A 22,880-nucleotide genomic window follows, 5' to 3' on the forward strand; every position below is an offset into this window, starting at 1 on the left:
ACAGAGGAAAGGGACATGAGATATGGGGGAGAGATGACAAAAGGAAGGGCAGTTAAACAAAGTGATGGTTAGAAGCAAAACAGATTTTAGAGGAGGAACAGGATAAAGAGAGTGAAATACACACATATTGAATAAGTGTGTGTGTGTGTGTGTGTGTATGAGAGAGAAAAAAAGAGAAAATGAGAGAGAGAGAGAAAGAAAAGAGAGAGAGAGAATATGAGAATGATGAGAATGTGAATTAGAAATCATAGAATGTGAATGGAATAAATTCATTTGTAAAGTAGAAGCAGATAGCAAAATTGATTAGACTTTATCTTAGACTTGATTAATACTTGAAATAAAAAGATACATACAGAGGTAAAATAATTATTAGATTAGATTAGATTGGATTAGAGCAGAATTGATTATAGTTCAGCTGAAGCTAAAAAAAGGACAGAGGTAGTAATCACAACTTCAGACAAAGCAAAAGCAAAAACAGACCTGATTAAAGGAGATAATCAGGGAAACTGTATTTTGCTAAAAGTTAAAATAGATAAGTAAGAAGTAATGAAGCAATAAAAAAAATATAGCAAGTTTCATTGTTAAATGGAGTCATTTCTTAGACACACTGGGAATTGAGTCAAATTTACAAAAAGAAGAGCCATTCCCCAATTGACAAATGGTGAAATGATATAAATAGGCATTTTTCAGATGAAGACATCAAAGTTGTCTATAGGCATATGAAAAATGCTCTAAATAATTATTAATTAGCAAAATTCAAATTAAAGCAACTCTAAAGTACCACTACCAGTCAGAAATGACGAATGCTAGAGGGGTTGAGGGAAAATAATTATACTAATAAGCTGTTAGTGGAATTATGGCTAATCTAATCCTTGGAGAACAATTTGGAACCATTACACAAAAAATTATAGAACTGTACATACCATTTCCCCAGAAATAATACTAACTAGGCCTATATCCCTAAGTGATCAAAGAAAAAGGGAGAAAAAGGATCTATAGATACAAAAATATTTATAGTAGTTCCTTTTATTGTGATAAAAATTAGAAATTAAGGAACTGCTGATCAATTGGGGAATAAACAAGTTGTGGCATATCATTGTAAAGGAATAGTATACTATAAAAATAATAAAGGTATAGTTTCAGAAAAAAATGGGAAGCCACATGAACAGATACAAAGTGAAGTAAGAACTGGGAGATCTTTATGCACAGTAACAGTAATGTTGTAATGATGGTATGCAAATCAAACATTTATGGATAATAAATCATAAAGAAATTTATTTTGCCACATAATTTTATATAATATTACATAATACAATATAATATATAATATAATAATACATAAATATAATATAATAATATGTTTACATGTAATTTTGCCACTTACTAAAGATAAAAGCAAATTTACATACTAATGAGATGGATGTGCTTGTTTATTATTACATAAAGAATTAAATATTAGTGCAATACCTTTTATTGTTGCCAAATTTTTTTGTGATCCCCACATTTCATTACATGACTTTATATGGGGTTGTGTTCCATAATTAAGAAGCTTTTCTCTAGTCTGGCCCCTTTATTTTACAGATGAGAAAATTGAGGCACAAAGAGGTTAAGTGACTTGCCTGACCTTGGTCAAGTAACATGTATTAAACTTAGGATTTGAATACTATGATTCTGAGTTCAGTTCTTTTCCTACTGTGATTGGTAACTGAGAAATCTGGCTCTCCTTCACAACAACATTTCTTTTGATTCTCTTCTGCTCAAAACATATCTTAAAGAACTACTGATATCTAATCACCAGTGCTACACTATAAGGTTTGGGATAGGAAAAAAGAATATAATTTCATTCATGTAGGGAACTTCAAGGTACAGATAATCCATCTACCAGAGCAGGTTGGCATCTTCTTTGAAATTTAGGTCTACGACCCACATGTGCAAAAGTATTTGTGGCAGCCCTCTTTGTAGTGGCAAGAAACTGGAAACAGCCCATGAGTTGGAGAATGGCTGAATAAATTATGGTATATGAATGTAATAGTATATTATTGTTCTGTAAGAAATGACCAACAGGAAGCTATCATAAAGACCTGAAGAGACTTACATGAACTGATGCTAAGTGAAATGAGCAGAACCAGAAGATCATTATACGCTTCAACAACAACACTATATACTGATCAATTCTGATGGACGTGGTTCTCTTCAACAATGAGATGATTCAAACCAGTTCCATTTGTTCAGTGATGAAGAGAGCCATCTACACCTAAAGAGAGGATTATGGGAACTGAGTGTGGATCACAACATAATATTTTTACTCTTTCTGTTGTTTGCTTGCATTTTATTTTCTTTCTCATTTTTTTTCCTTCTTGATCCTATTTTTCTTGTGCAGCAAGATAACTGTATAACTATGTATACATATATTGGATCTAACATATATTTTAACATATTTAACATGTATTGAACTACCTCTAGGGGAGGGGGTGGAGGGAAGGAGGGGATAATTTGGAACAGAAAGCTTTGCAAGTCAGTGTTGAAAAATTATCCATGCATATATTTTGTAAATAAAAAGCTTTAATAATTATTTTTTTAAAAAAAGAAATTTAGGTCTACAAGAGTTGCTTAGAGCAGTGAGAGGATGCCTTGCCCAAGATAATACAGCAAGAAACACAGCATGGTTTAAATTTAAATATTCCTAGGTCTAAGGTAACTATATACTGCATCATGCTCCTTTCTGCAGATAGCCCAGAAAAAAAGGGGGCAATACCTCCTGCAGTGAGAGGATGCCTTGCCCAAGATAACACAGCAAGGAAGGGTCAGAAGCATGGTTTAAATTTAAGTATTCCTAGGTCTAAGGTAACTACATACTGCATCATTCTCCTTTCTGCAGATAGCCCAGAAACAAAGGGGGAAATACCTCCTACCATTTCTTCCTTTGATATCCTTCCTTGCATCTTTCCCATCCCCCTATATCTTGCCATTTCAAGACTTTATACATAAGGAAGGGTGCTTTCTCAGTAACTGAGCTGAGTGAGGCATCCAGCCTTCAACCACTAAGCTCAGAATGCCAGGATAAAGATAAAGTGCAATACCACTAAATCATTTCATGGCCAGGACGATGACTTGTTTTCCAAATCTCCCCGTTTTGAAGTTGGCTTCAATTCAGGCTGCAGCTCTTCTCTTGACACATTATATGTCTCTTTGCACTTGTCCCTGAAGTTCAAAGTTGCTTGAATTGTCACAATAGTGATAAGTCAAAGGCCTGTGAGTGCTCACCAAGCACTTGGAAATCCAGGCTTATAAATATTTTTGCTCAACTGAGACAAACCCTTCTCTTTGAGGAGGGAAGTGAGCCAGCCAAAGTCAGTGCTCTATGTTAATTCTAGGTACAGATTGAGAGAGTATCCATAACTACATTTATAATGGTGCTCCCCATCCACACCCTGCTAGACAATTCCAAATAGACAGTATCAATCAGGAGAGGTTAATAGTAGGGTCTCAGAAAACTGGGGAGAGAATGGTGGGCAAATGAAGCCTTGGGGGATTTCATTCAATAACCCTGGTGACCATGTTCATAGGGATAAGGTGTGAGGTTGGGACATGTTCAGGATCAAAGCTGAGGGAGATCACCAGGACCTAGGAGCCAAGAATGGATATAGTGTGTTTTTTGTTTTCTGCTTTTCACCTTTTTTTTTTTTTCAATTAACAAGTAATCATTTCTGCTCTCTTTTACTCATCCTCCAATTTAAAAGAAAAAGGGAAAGAAAGCAAAATGCTTGCCACAAACATACATAGTCAGGTAAAATAAATTTGGCTTTGTCCAAGGCCCCCAAAATTGAAGCCTCATTTTGCATCGTATATGTATCATCTCTATGTCAGGAGGTAGTAGAGAGCATTACCAGTGGAAGAAGATACTATAAATGCAGTTAGTAGTACATTTTTTGACTGTCTTATGAGTAAGTCTGGTTTCAGTTCATAGAGTGACTTAATTAAGTTTGGGTCTAATTAGCCTTTTTGGTTATAGAGTTAGGCTTTTATTTTTAAAAGATTCTAGGTTTAAGAGATTCTAGGTTTGACCTGTTGTGAATCAGTTAGTCAAAATATGGCTAGAGACTATGTCCCTAAGAGTTTTCAGCCTGACAAATAAAGGACTTTAAATGCATGGGAGACAAGAGGAGGATGGGAGAGCTCTGCACAAACCCTTCCTTCAGGCTGAAAAGAAATCAAATCCTCAAAGCCCACACCTTTCTGTTGGATCAGGACATCATTGCCCATACAAAGAACTCAACAGCAACATGCATTAGTTCCCCAGGTCAGGGTTTTCCTGCCTGGATTATCTTTTTTCCTTCCTGCTGCTGCCCATGACACTATTACAGACTCATGATAAAGTCCTCAGGGGACTCAAAGCTGCAACTTACTATATACAGTTTGCTGCTGGTACATTTTTTATGATATTTCCATAGGGATCAGAATGATGAGGCAACTAGTTCATCGAGAAAGCTCACTTGTAAGAAATACTAACAAGAAAAAACACATGACATCCTCTGTCTCCCTGCTTTGGCAAAGGCTCCCTGGAATATATTTCCTCTTCACCTCCCTTTCTTCCAATCCCTATGTTTTTTTCAGCTCAAGAACTACATCTTATAAGAAATTTTTTCTCCCTAATTTCCACTGAACCCTAGTTGTTATGGCTGTCTCCCAATTTCCCATCTAACATTTTATTTACTTTGTATATACCCTTTCAAACTAAGACTCTTGGCCCCATACTTTACTGATAATATTGAGGTCACTGGCCAAGAATTTCCACATTTCTCTTTCTCCTTCTCTCACATCACTCAGGTATCTTCCTTCATAATGTTTTCCTTTCCCTGCCTAACAAAAAGTAGCACCTTTGGCCTTACCAAGCCAAACTCCTTCTGTATTCATATTGGACTCCATTCCTCTCTGTCCTCTCCATCAAGTTGATGACTCTATCATCTCACTCTTTCACTAATCATCAATCTCTCCCTGTCTGCTGGCTGCTTTTCTCTGTTACCTACAAACATATTGATCCTTAAAAACAAACAAACAAAATCCTCAATTGATACCATTATTGCCACTAGCAACTGTGCTCCTCCATTTTGTAGCTAAACTCCTTGAGTGACCTTTCTACAAATAATGCTTTAAATTCCCTTTCTGGCATTCTGTCTTTCTAAACTCTCTGCATTCTGGCTTTTGATCTCATTTTTTAACTGAAAATACTTCCTCCAAAGTCACCAATGATCTTTTATTTGTCAAATCTAATGGCCTTTTCTTAATCCTCATCCTTCTTGAACTCTCTGTAACCTTTCACATTATTGATCATCCTCTTTTCTGGATATTCTATTCTCTCAATATTTTTCATTCACTGCTCGGTCCCAGCTGTCCTCCTTTCTGTTTGACCACTCTTTCTCAGTTTCCTTTGCTGGATTTTTATTTGAGTCACATTTAGTAATCTAAGTTCTGTCTTCTGATTTTGGCCCTCTTTCTTCCCCCTCTATATTAAGTCATCTAGTGATCTTATAGCTTCTAGGTATTCAACGATCATCTCTATGGAGATGATTCTCAGATCTACTAGTCCAGGTCTAAACTCTCTTCCAACTTCTTGTCTCCCATAGGCAATTTGAATAAATAGACATTTTAAACTGACCTGAAAAAAGTCTAAATTCATGGTCTTTCCTTCCAAACTTACTTATTTCTGTACTGATGATACAATCATTCCAATCACCCAGACTTTCAAACTTGTTGCATTTGACTTTTCACTCATACTTACTCCACATATACATCATTTCCATCTTCCTAATACTTCTCCTATATATCACCTTTTCTCCAAACTATGTATGCTCTTGTCTGCTGGTTGCAGGAGTTTCCCTGCTTCAAGTATCATTTTACCTCAGTTCACTCTTTATTCAGCTACCAAAATGAAGCAAAAGCTTTGTCTATGTAACCCTGTATTCCATAAACTCCATGGGTCCCCTATTATTTTCAGAATCAATTAAATATAATGCTAAACTCTTTACAACATGGTTTCTCTCTGCCTTCCTAGCCCTGGGATAGGGAATGCCATTTTTAAAATATTCTATAGCTTCACAGTATAATTTCTTTGGGATTTATTTCTTTAAAAGATGGGTACATCCAGAAAGAGGACTATCTGGACTAAATGTGGATCACAACATAGTATTTTCACTTTATTTGTGGTTGTTTGTTTTTGTTTTCTTTCTCTTTTTTCCTCTCCTTTTAGATCTGATTTTTCTTGTGCCGCATGATAAATGTGGAAATACATATATAAGAATTGTATATGTTTAACATATGTTGGATTATTTAATGTCTAGGAAAGGGTATGGGGAAAAGGAACAGAGAAAAATTTGGAACACAAGGTTTTTCAAGGGTAAATGTTGAAAACTATCTTTGCATATATTTTGAAAATAAAAAAAACTATTATTAAAAAAGATGGCTAGGATGAGGGAAGGGCATTCTAATCAATTGAAGCCTACTCTTAAAAATCAGTCATATTTTCCTAATAGAAAAGTATATTTTACAATGAGTATTTTAAACAAACACCTAAATTTCATTGATGATGTCCATGCAAATATGTCTTTCATTAATAAATTAGCAGGGCAGCTAGATGGTGCAGTAGATAGAGCACCAGCCCTGAAGTCAGGAGGACCTGAATTCAGATCTGGTCTCAGACACTTAACACATCCTAGATGTGTGACCCTGGGTAAGTCACTTAACCCCTATTGACTCAGCAAAATAAATAAATAAATTAGCTAAGATTTGCTCCTTATTTATGGTATAAGTTCACCTTGATCATATAAAAGTATGAATTAGAAATGAGTACAAGTCTTCAAGACAACCATCACTTTTATCCAATATGAAACAGGTTTTATTTTCAGCTTTTTGTGCAATGTTCTTAGCTAAAGGTCACTTGTGCCATATTCCAGAATAACTGAACATCTTAATTTTCTGGGCTTAGAGTAGCCATAAATGTAACCCTGCTTATTATATCTAGTGTATTTTTAACACTTTCAAGTTAAAACATAGCTCCCATTCTTCTTTTTCTAAGTTTTAGGACAGCTGAAATGATCTTTTTTTTTTTTTTTTTTTTTTTTTTAACAGCGGGTAAATCTGAACAACTCTCTCTTCCCCACTGCAAAGGAGATGGCTTTGTGCTCAGTGGCTTCCTGTGAAGGTATAATAAATGTGTTCGGAAGCTTGGTGTGATTTATTAAAGTGCATTGTATTGCATTGGTTTTACAAGAAGATTAATTTTTAATAAAGAAGCCTATTACCTCACTATTTGAGGACTTTCACCCACCTAAGAAAAATGGTTTATGTTCCCACGGAAATAGGCATAGATTCTTGGCTGGCACTGGCCCCACTAGACACACTTCAATTTCTTACCCAATGAGGGAAATTTACTACATAAGTGGAATCCAAATGGAACTTTGACATCTCTTCAACACAGTGTTTAGGAAAACACCATTTTTCTCCCCCTAAGCTTTTTCTAAACAACTCTCTTCTGCTGCTGGACAGTAATTCTATCTTCATTGTTAGTGCTAGAGTGAAATAATTCTGATGCCCCCCTAAAGTATCTACCATTTACTTCTTCAAAGGAACAAGGTCTTCCATTTCTCTGAACCAAGGCCTGATGAGACTGGATAGAACACAAACTCCCCTAGTAGCTAAATAATTGTACATTGGATCTGGGATCTCATTAAAGTAGGTATTCCTCCTGTTCCCAAACCCCCCCCCCCCCCCCCCCCCCCACACACACAATAATGCAGGTATCAATTCTTATTTATACTGGGTGACTCTCATCTGTGTCTTCCCATAAATTCTCCATAGAGGATCCACCTAACATTCCAGGGGTGTTCCGGGCATTTTCTTGATGTCATGAAGAAACAAGGGAACATACCAGTAGCTATCTGGATTAGTGAATGTCTCAGCTATACCACTATATCTACAGAAGGTTCCCCCTCCCCCCATACTTCACTATACCTCTCAACTGCTTTGCAATAGCTACCCTGCTACAATGTGTGCCTTTTGTCTGCAATAGCTGCCCTGCTACAATGTGTGCCTTTTGTCTGCAATAGCTGCCCTGCTACAATGTGTGCCTTTTGTCTGCAATAGCTACCCTGCTATAATGTGTACCTTTTGTCCATGTCCACCCCAAACCTTGATTTCCAGTTCTGAAATCATTATCAAACACCTACCAAGATCCTCCTTTTTCTGCCTACCAAGATTGGAGAATAATGGGAGCCAGATCTCAGATCAAATGTTTCTATAGGTTGGCAGCTATATGTATATTAGATTGCTGACTACCTGATTATACTAGCATCATTGCTGGAAAGATTCTGTCAATTTCCTCTTCTTTGGCTCTATTTTCCATCCCTATACTTTTCTAAACCAAAATAAAAGTTACTATTCTTCTATGGGTCTTATTCCTTATTAGAATGTAAGCTCCTTGAGGGTTTTCTCAACAGTTAACATGCTGTTATGAACATAGTAAGCACTACATAAATGCTTTCACATTCATTCATTACATTATTTACCCTGGCTCTTGATTTATGATAGCTCTAATTTCTTTTTTCATCATGTATTTCTTTGATTACTATCATAAATTTCTTCAGACCATTTCTCTGGTATAACAAGCCACTTGTTTATGAACTGCAAGGTCTCTATCAGTCTCAGGATTCTATTTACCTTTTGACAATATGCATATGACATTCCTAAATTCTTTAATTTATCATTAGTCTTTACTATGAACAATATTTTAAATATATTCAGAAGAGAGTTTCTTATGAGATTTTAGGTCAGACACTCAGAGATACTAATCATGAATTCTTAGTGAACTTTTAAAAATAGTGTTTTTTGTTGGGCATGTTTTGTTTCTCTTTGTGAATCTTTCTACAGTTTCCTTTATATCCAAGTTAAAAGTTCTCAGCCTAAGGTCCTTGAACATATTAAAAATATTTTGATGACTACATTTAAACATAATTGGTTTCCTTGGCAATCTTAATGCATTATATTTTATTCATTTAAAAGTATCTCTCTGAGAAGGAATTTATAGGCTTTACCAGAAGGCCAAAGGAGTCAATGACACCAAAAAATGCAAGAATTACTGATGTAAGATAGTTGCTAGGGTCTGGACCCCTGGGGAGGAGTGAAGTTGAATAGGGAGTGAGTTGAAGAGGGAATAGTGAAGAGGGAATAGAAGGAGAACTCTGCTCTCCACTAGATCTTGGGATTGGGATGGGGAGGAAGGGTACATGAAGTGCAGTACGAGACCTGGGCCCATTCTAAAGTCCCTCCTTCTATAGATAGTATAAAGGAATCTGTTACTTCCACTATAGCCTCCAGATCCTCCAAACTTCCTTGGTCCTAGTTTGTTCACTAATGGGGCTACCTATGTAATTAAGTTATAATGAGGATATAACGAGACCTATTAGCAACAGGCTTGTACCCAATTGATTTCTTTGTTTTGCAAATGTGTTCGGTAATGACCCGTTTTTACATTAAATGAAATTATCACAAGATTCCAGCTCTGTCTCTGTTGACACTGCAATTCCTGAGAGGAAGGACGAGTCTTTGATGAAGTCCAGCTAATTCTGAGAAAGATGCTGGACTCACTCTTTGTTATCTACAGACTGATGGGAAAACACAAGGGAAGACTTCCTGCAAACTTTTCAGTAGGAACTTCAACTTGTGGGTTAGGGAATTTTTGTACCTATGTCTACAATAGATACATAAACATAATTTTACTATATACAGACGTGTACATTTATGCACATAATGCACATATATGAGAGAGAGACAGAGACAGACAGAGACAGAGAGAGACAGAGACAGAGAAGGAGGGAGGAAGGGAGGGAGAAAAAAAGAGGGAAGGAGAGACTGATTTTTCTCTAGCCATCCCCTATGTTTGGAATGCTCTTTCTTCTGCTCTGATTACTAAGCTATTAAAAGTTCCAACTAAAATCCCATCTTTTACTAGAAGCTTTTCCCATGGCTTCTTAATTCTGATGTCTTCTGTTCTTAATTATTTCCAACATATTCTATGTTTCACTTGCTTTACATATATATATTTGCATGTTATCTCCCCCATTAGAACACAAACTTCTTGAGGGCAGGGATTATTTTTGGCTTTTTGCATACCCAATGCTTAACACAGTGTCTGGCTCATGTGAGGTACTTAATAAATATTTACTGATTTATTGATGAGTATTTATTTGAAGACATATATAGGTATATAAGGTTTATATATATATTATATATATTTCTTACTCATTTGTAAATATATATATACCTACATACCCATGTATATATCAAATTTCTCCTACCCATATATAAAGCCATATGTGTGTGTGTGTGTGTGTGTGTGTGTGTGTGTGTGTGAGATAGGAACTGGCTTAAAGGCTAGCTCTCTATCCATTACCCTAAGATGCCTCTTACATATTAGAATGATAGTGATTTCATTGGTATATAATAAACTTCCATTGAGGAAATTTCTTCTACCAAAAGAATTAAGGACATTCTCTGCAATCTACTCTGAGACATGTCTTGAGCAACGAAAGGTTAAATGCCTTGCCAGAAATCAGATAACCAATATAGATCTAAAGAGGACCTAGAACCCAGGTGTACAAGCTGTCTACACTTTATGCCTCACATGGGGACAGAGTGATATAATATCTGTATAAATTCATAGATAGTAATCCCAGAGCATCAATCACTAATGGAAACAATAAAATTTGGAGATCACTTCCAATACTAAGCTTGAAAATATACCCTTGAAATATATGTCTTTCTGCATTGGTTAGCAGCCCAACACAATACCACACTGAGCTGTACTGATTGAGTAGGACAATCCTGGTATTCTTAATTTAAGAGTTTTGTTTATTTGTTTTTTTTCCTTAGATTTACTGCCACCCCATCCTCAGCAATGAGATCAACCAAATCATTTCCAATGGAGCAGTAATGAACTGAACCAGCTACACCCAGCAAAAGAACTCTGGGAGATGACTAAAAACCATTACATTGAATTCCCAATCCCTATATTTATGCCCACCTGCATTTTTTATTTCCTTCACAGGCTAATTGTACAATATTTCAGAGTCCGATTCTTTTTGTACAGCAAAATAATGGTTTGGTCATGTATACTTATTGTGTATCTAATTTATATTTTAATATATTTAACATCTACTGGTCATCCTGCCATCTGGGGGAGAGGGTGGGGGGAAAGAGAGGAAAAATTGGAACAAGAGGTTTGGCAATTGTCAATGCTGTAAAGTTACCCATAAATATAACCTGTAAATAAAAGGCTATTAGATAAATAAATAAATAAAAAATAAACTCAAAAAAAAAAAAAGATTTACTGCCACCAGTATGTTTATTAAATGGCAATTTAAATCCCCCCCTCAGCCTTAGAACAGTCACCTATCTCTAAGTCAAGCCATCTATCTATTTATTTATTTACTTGTAATACACATTGCTTTTGGAATCATGTTGGGAGAGAAAATCAAAACAAAAGAAAAAACATGAGAGATTTAAAAAAAAAAAACAGAAAAAGAAGTGAACATAGCTGCAAATGGCAGTTTCTGTCCAAAATCTATTGGGATTACTTTGGATCACTGAAGCACTGAGAAGAACAAAGTCTTTCATAGTTGATCATCACATGTTCTTGCTGTTATTGTGCACAATGGTTCTGCTTATTTCTATCAAAATCAGTTTGTGTAAATCTTTCCAGACCTTTCTAAAATCAGCTTGTTCATCATTTTTACAGAACAATAACATTCCATTGCCTTCGTATACCACAGTTTATTCAGTCATTCCCCAGATAATGGACATCTACTCATTTTCCAATTTTTTGTTAAGACAAAAAGAGCTACTACAAACATTTTGGGTTCCTTTCCTTCCTTTATGATTTCCTTGGGATACAGACCCAGTAGTGGCACTGTTGGGTCAAAGAGTATGCACAATTTTGTAGCTCTTTGGGCACAGTTCCCAATTCAAATCACCTAATTCTTAAGTTCTTGGAAAATTCTCTTTTTTAACCTAAAAACTGAAATCAACAGTAAAAGGGAAAAAATTGTTGCAGCCTCAAGAATCTCAGTCCTTAAAAGAGATCTCTAAAGAGATCATCTGGTCCAATCTCTTTTTGCTTCCTTGATTGTTTTAGAGTTAATCTACTTGGATCAGAATATTTAGGACCAAAAAGGCAGCTTTTTGGAGCTTTTTGAGACTAGTTGGCACTGTTCAATTACCTTGTACAATATTAGAGCTAATCAGGAGAGTTCATCCCACAGTAGCATACTTTGTTCATCTTTTAGTTTCCATCATTTTTTATCTCAAATTTTCATATACTTTGGATTCTTTGGCCCTGGATTTCAGAATAGGGATTTATACCATTAGTTTTCTAACCAATCCTATTTTAGTTATTTAATTTCCTGCTGTGAGGCATTTGATGAAAACTAAAGACATAGTAAGGTGATTTTGAGAAAGTCATCTAACTTTTATGAGACTGTTTCCTTATATATAAAGTGAAATGGTAGGGTTATATAAACTTGAGGGGATCTTCCAGTTCTTGTCTTGCATGCTGTGGTATTTCTGGTAAAGAGATTAGGGACTATCCATACAGAATGTTGCATACATTGCTAGATACACTACTGTTTTGCTTATTACAATTTATTATTATAAGGAAAGGTTTATGCTGGTGAGCAATTACACACTAAAATGACTTATTTAAATATTTTAAAAGGAATTTTTTTTCTTTTTAAGAATCAAGGGAGTCTAATCATCCTCACACTGGGTCTTATATCCTATATGAAATTAAATTGTTTGAATTGTTTGAATTGAATTCAGTCAAATTGAATTGCTTTTGATTGAATTGAATCAAATCAAATTGGAAATGAAGGAAAATAACATAGAATGAAAGAATAGATCATTCTGTAAGGTGAAATATTTCCTAAGCCTTTGACCCAAATTCACACCTAGATCCAAAAATGCCAGTTTTAGGACTCTTTTCCCTGTGAATTGCTTCCTCCACTCTTCTCCAGGGCCAAAATTGGTCATTATGATTACTCAGCATTCAGTTGCCTGAATTCTTAAATCAAAAGCAGTTAAAGTATTTGCTGTGATGCTTAAAAAGCAGTGTCCCTCAGTATCCTCCATGAGAAAAAAAAACATATAAACCACACTCTGTAATGTCATCTCTCTTACTTGCTTCCTTATTAACAACACCCTCCAAAAAGAGAACTGGGTTTCACCCTAGTATTTTCCTAAGGCCTTTGTCCCAGCTTAACCTACTCCTAAGATTTTGTAACAACAACACTGCTACTACTAATAATAATATTGAGAAAATGTGGACAGAATGTCAGGAAGATTTAAGTCTGGTCTCTGAGACAAACTTGTGTGTGACCAAGGGCAATTGGTACTAAAGTACTTTTTAGTACTTTAGATCAGGGCTTCTTAAACTCTTTCTGCTCACATCTTTTCCTTTGAGAAATGTCTATGTGACCCCAGGTGTATAGATATATAAAAATAATACGAATAGAACATTTACTGCTAATAAATCATAATTTCACAACCTCCACATTTTGTTTTGCAGTCCCATATAGGGTCAAAAACTGCAATTTAAGAAGCTGGGCTATAAGCACCTCTCACAGACTATAAATGGAAGGTGCCAACCTGCATTGGGAAAGGGGTTTTCCTCATCAGAGACTTCCCCACAGCTATAATATCACAGGGTCTGTTCCTATCCCCAACAATATCTCATATTTATATAATTGAGAATAAGCACTGTAAAGTAGAAGGACATGGGGTCAGGAGTGACCAAAGTTTCAATTTTGGTCTCTGACATTTATTAGCATAGAAGAAAGAATACTGTCTCCAGCGTCAAGATTTCTTTTTGTGTGACTTTGGACAATTTTTTTTAACCTCCCTCAGTCTCAGTTTCCTAATCTATAAAATGAGATTCTTGATTATGATGTCCTTTGTATTCTCTTCCAGCTCTAGATTTCTGTTATGGACAAGGATATAGCTTCTCTCCATGTTAGTTTCCTTATTGGAGAAACATAATATTGGAGAAACTTAGTTATAAAAAAAATTTTGGATGTGGAGAAAATTCTATCTGGACATAGAACACTGTCGCAATAGTTAAGTGCAGATACGCAGAGAAAGGAGTTTTTTCATTCATTTAGAGAGTTCTTATCACCATGAAAAGTTCCCCCAAGAAATGATGTCATAATCATGGAGAAGGCAAAGGATTTGGTTTAGATTCCAACATGGTACATGTTACTGAATGACCATTGTAGGTTAGAAATCTCACCCTACTCTCCAACCACATTATCAGTACCCCAATTCAAAATTCCAGTCTACTACCCTAGCTTAAAATGGAGTCATTCGTATTTCTGTATTCCTCCCAGTATTATAAGGATCAAATTGGCTCATACATGTGGAGCAAAATACATGCATATATTGACTATTATTATGGCACTTCATGATTTACAAAATATTTTATTTAGAATCTTATAATGTAATATTAGTGTCATTAACCCCATTCTACAAATGGCAATCCTCTCACTTCTTTCATTATGAGGATACTAAAAGCCCATGTTCCAGAAATTCTGTAGTCCAAAGGTTGGATTTTTCCACTTCTGTACATTTCGCCAATTTTCACTTCATCTACAAAATTTTCAATATCCTGCAGTTTTAGTGGGACTATTAAAAACCTGTCAGAGAAGTGCTGGTAATGGCAAAAACATTTCTCAGGGGCCGTCAATTTCCCCAAATATCCATCAGAGCTACCAGGCCCAACAAGGAAATCCTCATTTGGAAAATGTCAATTCTTATTATGAAGGTACTGAAAATACTTGCTAAATATGTTTGTCTGTGAGGTAAGCGTGGCAGAGAACAGGAGGCATGGCAGGCAGCTCCCAGCTCCAAAGAAAACACTCGCATTAATACTCTTCCTTTCTGAAAGGCTATATTTATTAATTAAGACTTAGTTATAGAAAGCAAACAGAGGAGGAGATGGGAGGACAGCAGCACAGAGGTGAGGCACTTCCCTTGTCAGAACAAATTCTGATTTCTGTTTTAATTCGACAGCATGTTAGCTTTGGTTCAACTGTTCTCCCATTTTCATCCTGTGAATTATACTGGGACTCAGAGTGAGATTGCCTTTTTGGGTGGTCTATGAAACCTTGTGTTACAGAGTCAGCCTGCATCCTGTTGTGTAGCATCTAAGACATATGGCTGTGGGCCAAGGATTATATTATTATATTATTGTTGAGTTGTTTTTCACTAGTGTGCAACTCTTTGTCACCCTATTTGAGGTTTTCTTGAAAAAAATTAGTATTTCTGGTATTTAGTGGTTTGCCGTTTCCTTCTCCAACTCATTTTGTAGATGAGGAAACTGAGGTAAAAAGGATTAAGTGATTGCCCAGGGTCTTTTATAGCTAATAAGTGTCTGATTGGGCACAAGAATTTGGGTCTTGCTGACTCCATCTACTCTAGCTGCCCACATTTTGTCAGATAAGACCTGACTGCTAATAGACAAATGAGCTTCAGATATATCTCTAAGAACAGGCAGGACATGAATAGGCAGAGAAGTTGTGAGTAGTAGATATAGAAAGGGGAGGGCCCTCAGAGACCAAGAAATGTATTCATAGTATTTTACTGATGAGGCAATTAAAGCCTAGGGAAATTAAGTGACTTGTCCAAGATCACATGGATAGTAATCATGAGAGGCAAGATTTGAATCCAGTTCCTCTGATTCTAAAATAAGTTTTAGTCCTCCTGAGAGTTATGCAATTCAGTGAGTAGTGTGCTAGACTCAGAGCCTGGAAAAACTCAATTCAAATTAGGTCTCAAATACAGTAACTGTATGACTCTGGACAAGTCACTTCACCTGTGTGCTTCAGCTTCCTCTTTTTAAAATAGAGATAATAATAGCACCTACCTTTCAGAGTTTTGTGAGAATAAAAGATAATATTTCTAAATCACTTTACAAATCTCAAAGTGCTACATAAATGCTTGTTATCATTATCATTATTATTATTATTACTGTACCAGAACATTTTGAGAAAAGGTAGAAAAAGGAAAGAAGTATACAAGGTAAGTTTGGGTGACAGTATATGACCAGCCTGTTTGAAAACTGAATTCAAATTAAAAACTAGACAATCCCTATACTCATGGAATATATTTTTAAATGGGAAGACAACTCCAGCTAGCCCTTTCACATCACAAAGGTAAGAGATATGGTGCCTCCATGTTCTATAAAATCCATGTTAATTCTGTTGGCCCTTATTTTGTATCAGAGAAGTCTGAATTATTGTGATGTTAAAAGATAAAATATGTGGATATTTATTATACAATGTTATACATCTATTTTATATATTTTCTGAGTTTCTGCTGGCCTTTGCATGTTGTCTGCAGCTTCCACAAAACTCTCCCAAAATTTCTATTTGATTTTTATGCCAAATTGTGATATATGGAAACAATAATGGGAAAAGTCATGATGTGGAAGAGATTACAGTAATATAGGGAACTTGTAGCTGAGGAAGGGAGTTATAACCTAGGAAGTCACAAGGATAGTGAGTGGAACAATTTGAACAATCTAATGATATACCCTTTGCAGAGATAGTGACTTTACTATAGTTCTCAAAACAAGGGTTTCCTCCACAGAAAATGAAGATTGTTATGCTGATTCCTATCTACTTTAGGATTGTCTGACATTCAAATGAAATGATGCATGTAATACGTATTATAACTAGTAAGTGCTAAACAAATGTGGAGTTATTAATATTATTGCTATTCATCACAATCAAACCATATAAAGCGATATATCCTAGCTCTACCACTTGCTACCTGAGTGTCCTTGGGGAAGGACTTAATATTTCTGAGTCTCAATTTCATTATTTAAAATGTCTGTAAGAGAAGCAGAATGGTATTGTGGATAAACAATGGACCTTGAAGCCAAGAAAATTTTGAGGGGTTCAAGACTATGGACAAGTCACAGACTTTTAGTGTCCTAAGGTCACTTTTTAAGACTGATATAGAGACAGTCCCAGGCTTACCTGTCAAAGAGTTACCTGATCTGAGCATTCTCTATATTAAAGAAATGTCAGGTCTAGATTATATTTCTTAAGGTGAGAGGATTGGAGTAGAAATACTACATATCTGTTAGTTAATAAGGTTAGTTTTGTCAAGACTAAACCTGAAATACTCAAGATATCTTACCTGTCTTTCCTAATAATAGGAGGAGAAAGGAATTAACTCTTTCTCTCCATTCCCATTCTTGATATTTCCAGGAAAAACAAACAAAAAAACAAACAAAAAAATAACAGCTTCACAATTCTTATCCATCCCCTATCCTTTCTTGCTTTGGTCTCAGAGCATAGAGAGAAAGTAATCCCATTAAAGTGGTATTGTGGTTATCTTGTGAGGATGATTTAAGCAGCTCTTAAGACTCCCATTTTGGCCTCTAAGCTAGAGCAAGTTCCCTTGGCTGTTAATAGAAACATTAAACTGCAATGTCAAAAAGTAGAACACCTCTTACCTCTTTCTCTTTTACATGTTCACAAACAGAGAGACACCTCTTCTCTCTCTCCATCCACTATCTTCCCCCTTTACCCATTCTCCTTTCATGTCTTTCAGGCCTCTACTATCTGTTCTCCACATATTCTATGTCCCTTCTTCCCCCCTTCCTTCCTTCTCCTTCTTCTCCTTCTCCTCTTCCTCCTCCTTCTTCTCCTCTTCCTCTTCCTTCTTCTCTTCCTCTTCCTCTTCCCTCTCTCCCTCCTTCCCCCTCTCTCTTTCCCCTCTTTTCGGCTCAACTGGCATAATTTAGAGGTATTTATTTTAGGCTCACTTTTGATCAGAAGCTCAAAGGGCAAAGTTTGGATTGGAAATAAAATTGAGTGCACGAAGCAAGAGCGGGTAAATCTTGCAAGGGAAGCTGTAAGCAGCTTACAAGCAACTCTGGAGAGCAGCTCATTATACCCCTGCTTTGAGTGAGCCAAAGGATCAGGTTTAATCCAGGAGGAAGCCCCGCAAAGGTCTCTTCTTCATGCAATCACAGCTTCCAAACAAACCTAGTCTTGGATTGTTTCTTCACAACACAGAGGGGAAAAAATCCATACATAGGGCAAATCCTTTGGGAAATGATGCTGTGGGCTAGGAATGCTATTCCATTTCTGCCCCATTTCATCTACTAATACATAGCTGCAACGAGTCCGTAACTTCCACAGCCAGTTAAATTGAACATTCTTATTTTTAATAATGGCATGCAATAATTTCGGCATCCGAGCTACTGTAGTTCAACCTCGTCAGCAGAAACCTGCTCTGCTAGATAAATTCACCAGATGGTTTGTCTCTATGATCTGCAGATTGCTTCAGCTACTATTTCAGTTTATAAATCTCAACTGTTTTGCGACCATCAGATCCGTATTTTTTGCCTAGTTAGCCTCTGAACTTCATTCCCATAAGTAACGAAAACCCGGGCTCACCCAACACCCCCAAATCGTCATCACTTGCCTGCCTGTGTTCTATTGTGTGAGTCACTACCCTAATGATAGCTAAGTATATTACTGCCTAGGAAATTAACTCACACACTGTGAATAATCACAGAAAAGAAATTTGTTTTCCTACAAGGTTGTTTTCCAGCTGTTTTAATGCAGACAATTTTACCCTGAAACACAAATTGAAAAAAAAAAAAGAGGGAGACTTAAAAATCTGCATAATTTGAAAGTGCTTAATGTAAATTAGATAGATCAGCCTAATTTTATTTCAGTACTTTTTAATTGCATTTATAATTAGTAAAATACATTAATGTGCTACACAGAAGGTCAGGAGTTCTGGTAAAGGAATCTAATTAAAATGCTCTACTGCATTTATGTCACACATGCGCCTGGTAACCTTGGGGCCTTTCTGTAGGAACAGAGGCACTATGGTACTTGGGCTATTTATAACTTATTTGTATCTTCATCAAAACTGTAGCATCATATGAGAGGGTAACCCTTCATGAAGAATGTCTAGCCCACTAAGACAGTCAAACGATCATTACTGAGCCTCTTTCCCATATGCTCTGTTCTACTCTCCAATAAATAAAATGGGCTGAGTTTTCCTTTATTCATTAGGGGACCTTCTACCTCATCTCTCCTTCTTGCAACTAGAACGTGGATCATGCTGATAGGAGGAGGAGGGACAAAGGAAGCCGGCACACATGGCATCCATCACACTCTCCTTCTCTCACCACTTAATGCCACTTCTAGAAGTCAAGAATTAGACTTCCAGAAAGAATCAGCTGGCAATAATTATGGATTCTAATGCTACCACTTAGAGATTGTGTTGTATTTTTCACTCCATTGAAAGAACAGGAGCACAGATCCTTAAAGACTTTACCCTTGACAGTTTTTCTCTGGCTGAGACTAAGTTGGCAACTCTGAGGTTATCCTTGACTAGATGAGGAAGCAGGTTTCTTGCAACCCACAGCTTACTGCTACAACAAGCAATGCTCAGAATAGGTTTTCAATGCCCTTAAAGGATACATGATGATCTTCAATAATAACCATCCAGACCCACTATTTTCCAAAATAAATCTAATGTGGGTGGAAGAAAAATGCTCCATTGCCTCAAACCCCTCAATCAAACTTAAACACATTGAGTGAAGCTTTCCTTCTGAAAACTGTCCTTCCCAATCTTATGTCCCCTGGTTAACCTAGAAGTCAATTTTTCATTATTTGCTCTCATCATGGGTCAGGACAATAATGAGTGACTATCTGTTAGTGTGAATACTTATTGTATTTTTCACTTCATTCCAATAAAATTTAAATGGCCTATTAATTTTCCTAATAAATTTAGGTATGGCCTCTGACTGCAATCTGGCTTTGATTAGCTAACAAAATATTTGAAGACCAGCCAAGCTGGCTACTTTGAAATGTTTCAAGCAAATAGCACTTAACTGGATTTAGGACTCCTCTGCATTGGATTATATCTCGGTTCAGTGGTGATGAGGGGGAAGAGTGTGTTTAATAATTGGTCTCCTGTTACCCAAAGGGGGTATGAATACACCCAAGGGAAGCATATGATTCAAGCTTTCAAAGCCAAGTTAGTCTGCATAACAAGAAAAGTTATACTGATATATAGAAAAGATATTCTTAGTGGAAAGATGAAGTCAGGGAATTAGTTATCTAGCATAAGGACAGAACATTAGGTAAAGCTTTGGTGATAGCTTTAGAGGCCATTTATCACCAAATTTAAGACATTATAGCATAACCAAAGAAGACTTTGCCCTTAGATGTATATACAGAAGGGGCGGTTAGATGGCACAGTAGATAGAGCACTTCTAGAGTCAAGAGAACTTGAGTTCAAATCCAGACTCAAATACTTGGCACTTTACTAGCTGTGTGACCCTGAGCAAGTCACTTAACCTCAATTGCACCCTCCCCCCAATTCCACATAAAAAGAATACACAGAATAAAAGATATCATAGAAATCATTTGGGAGGTAGGGCAAGGGAAGTTTGGGCAGAGTCCATTAGACTATCAAGATAGCCAAATGATCTATTGTCCAAAAAATTGGTCTCAATTTTCCTTTGTTTATTAGGCTTTCAGCTTCCATATTGCCATCTCTTAGCTAGGTCAAGTTTGTCAAATTGTCTTTGAGAACATTAGAGAATAGAATCAGAGTTAGATTAGAATCATCTTCATTTACCCTTTCTGCCAGAGGATCCTAAGAACATGGATGAGAGTAACCATAGTATGTATTTTGTTGTGGCATCTCTTTCTGAGTGTAATGAAATGAACTGTGAAATTAGAATGAAAGACACTGGGTTCAAATCCCAGCCAGAAGTCAATCTCATTATACCTCACTTTCCTTAACTTTACTATAAAATAAGGGGATTGGATCTGATGATCTCTCAGGTCACTTCTAATTCAAAACTTGTAATCATGTCGTCATAAAATTCAGGATGGACACTGGAAACTTAATAGACATCTGTGGCACAGAAGAAGATTTCCCTGGATTTGCAATAAGAAGATTCAGAGTTCTCTCTTCTTGGCCATAAGTTGTACTTGTATGTCTATAGTCAACTACTTTTAGTTTTCTGTACTTGAGTGTCCTAATCAGTAAAATGGGAAGAATAAATCTTTAGTAATCACCTAATAGCATGATTCTGAAGAAAGTTTCAATATGCTCCATAAATAGGAGCTCTTGTTATTTTCCACACATAGTGTCTTGAGTATTTAGTTGTACTAAGTGACATCTTGTTAAGCAGGCTAGTGGTGCAGTAGATAAAATGACGAACTTGGAAATGAACTCCTTCTTCAGATATTTACTAGGTGTATGACCCTAGGCAAATCACTTAAATTCTGTTTGCCTCAGTTTCCTCATCTGTAAAATGAGGGAAATGATAGTATTTCTCTTACAAGGTAGTTCAAATGAGATAAAGCAAATAAGATAAAATTGTAAAGTGCTATTAAAATGCTCTGTTATTGTTGTTGTTTGTTTTTTTATTGTTATATTTAACTCTAGTTTATAGGATCAGCTCATGGCAAACAAATGTAAGACTTTCCTGACTGCACATTGAGTACTCTTTCCATAGACAACAATGTTTCTCAATGTAAATTGTTATGGTAGTCTATGAATAGTGAGCCAGCACCCCAAAGGAGAGATTCTAGACTGAATACTGCTCCTGATATTAATTACCTATGTAACCCTGGATAGAATCTCATAATCTCCATGAGCCCCACTTTTTTATCTACAAAAAAAGAATACAATAATTCCTTTAGTACTTGCCTACTTCAGAGGATTGCTGGGAGGTAGCAAAGTGGCACAGTGGATAGAGCACTGGAGTTAGGAAAACCTGAGTTCAAAGGCTGTCTCATGAATTTACTAATCCTGTTACTCTGAGGAAGTCACTTAATCTCTGCCTGCCTTAGTCTCAACTATAAAGTGGGGATTATAACAGCACAACTCAGAGGATTGTAGTGAAAATCGAATGAGATAATATTTGTAAAATGCTTAACACTACCTAGAATGTAGTAAGTGCTATAGAAAATGATTATTTTCTATTCCATTCCCTTCTCCCCACTGTGAGGTTCAAATGAAATAATGTATGCTGACTACTTTATAAATGGCAACTACATATTGATCATAAAAATGGAGGGGTCTTAAGTCAGGTGAGCATATGTATCTGAGCTCCCATATTGTTACATGTGCTATCTTTCAGGATTTTTATCCTCCCAAATAACAATGTAACAGGCATGTGAGTGTACAATAAATGAGAAATTTCACTAGCTTCCTACCAAATTTAATATTGGTTTAACAGTCAGAAGTTAATTAAATGTTAACGTTCAGTCACTTGAAATTAAACATTAGAAATCTTAGCTTTATTTGTAAGTTTCTTAAGCCATCATTAAGGTGTTCTGCTCGGTTAGTCTTCCTGCTGAGTTCCCTCTCTGTCCTGGTTGGCTCTTCCCACAGAAAGACTCATTGCATTCACCACATGGTATGACACATGGTACTTAGATTCCTCAATAGCAATGCTCCTCAACTAAGAAGTCAAACAAAGAGATTTAAAGAATAAAAGGGAGGGAAACCAGTCCACATACACATATACCTAGAGAAAGGAAGAGAGAGAGAGAGGTAGAAGAACAAGAGGAGGAGAAAGACAAGGAAAAGAGGAATGAGGATGAAGGGAAAGAAAGAGGATGAAGAGAAAAAGAAGAAATGATATTATCAAATGTTTTATGAAATCTTGTCTCTTAATATTACAAGCTTTAGTTTGTGTTAATTTTGGCCTAATAATTAACACCAAGAAAACAGAGGTACTAGCAAGCACCACCATCCTTACATGGAAACATCAGTTAAAATAA

The sequence above is a fragment of the Sarcophilus harrisii genome, chromosome 1, assembly GCF_902635505.1.
Source record: "Sarcophilus harrisii chromosome 1, mSarHar1.11, whole genome shotgun sequence".
NCBI classification, from domain to species: domain Eukaryota; kingdom Metazoa; phylum Chordata; class Mammalia; order Dasyuromorphia; family Dasyuridae; genus Sarcophilus; species Sarcophilus harrisii.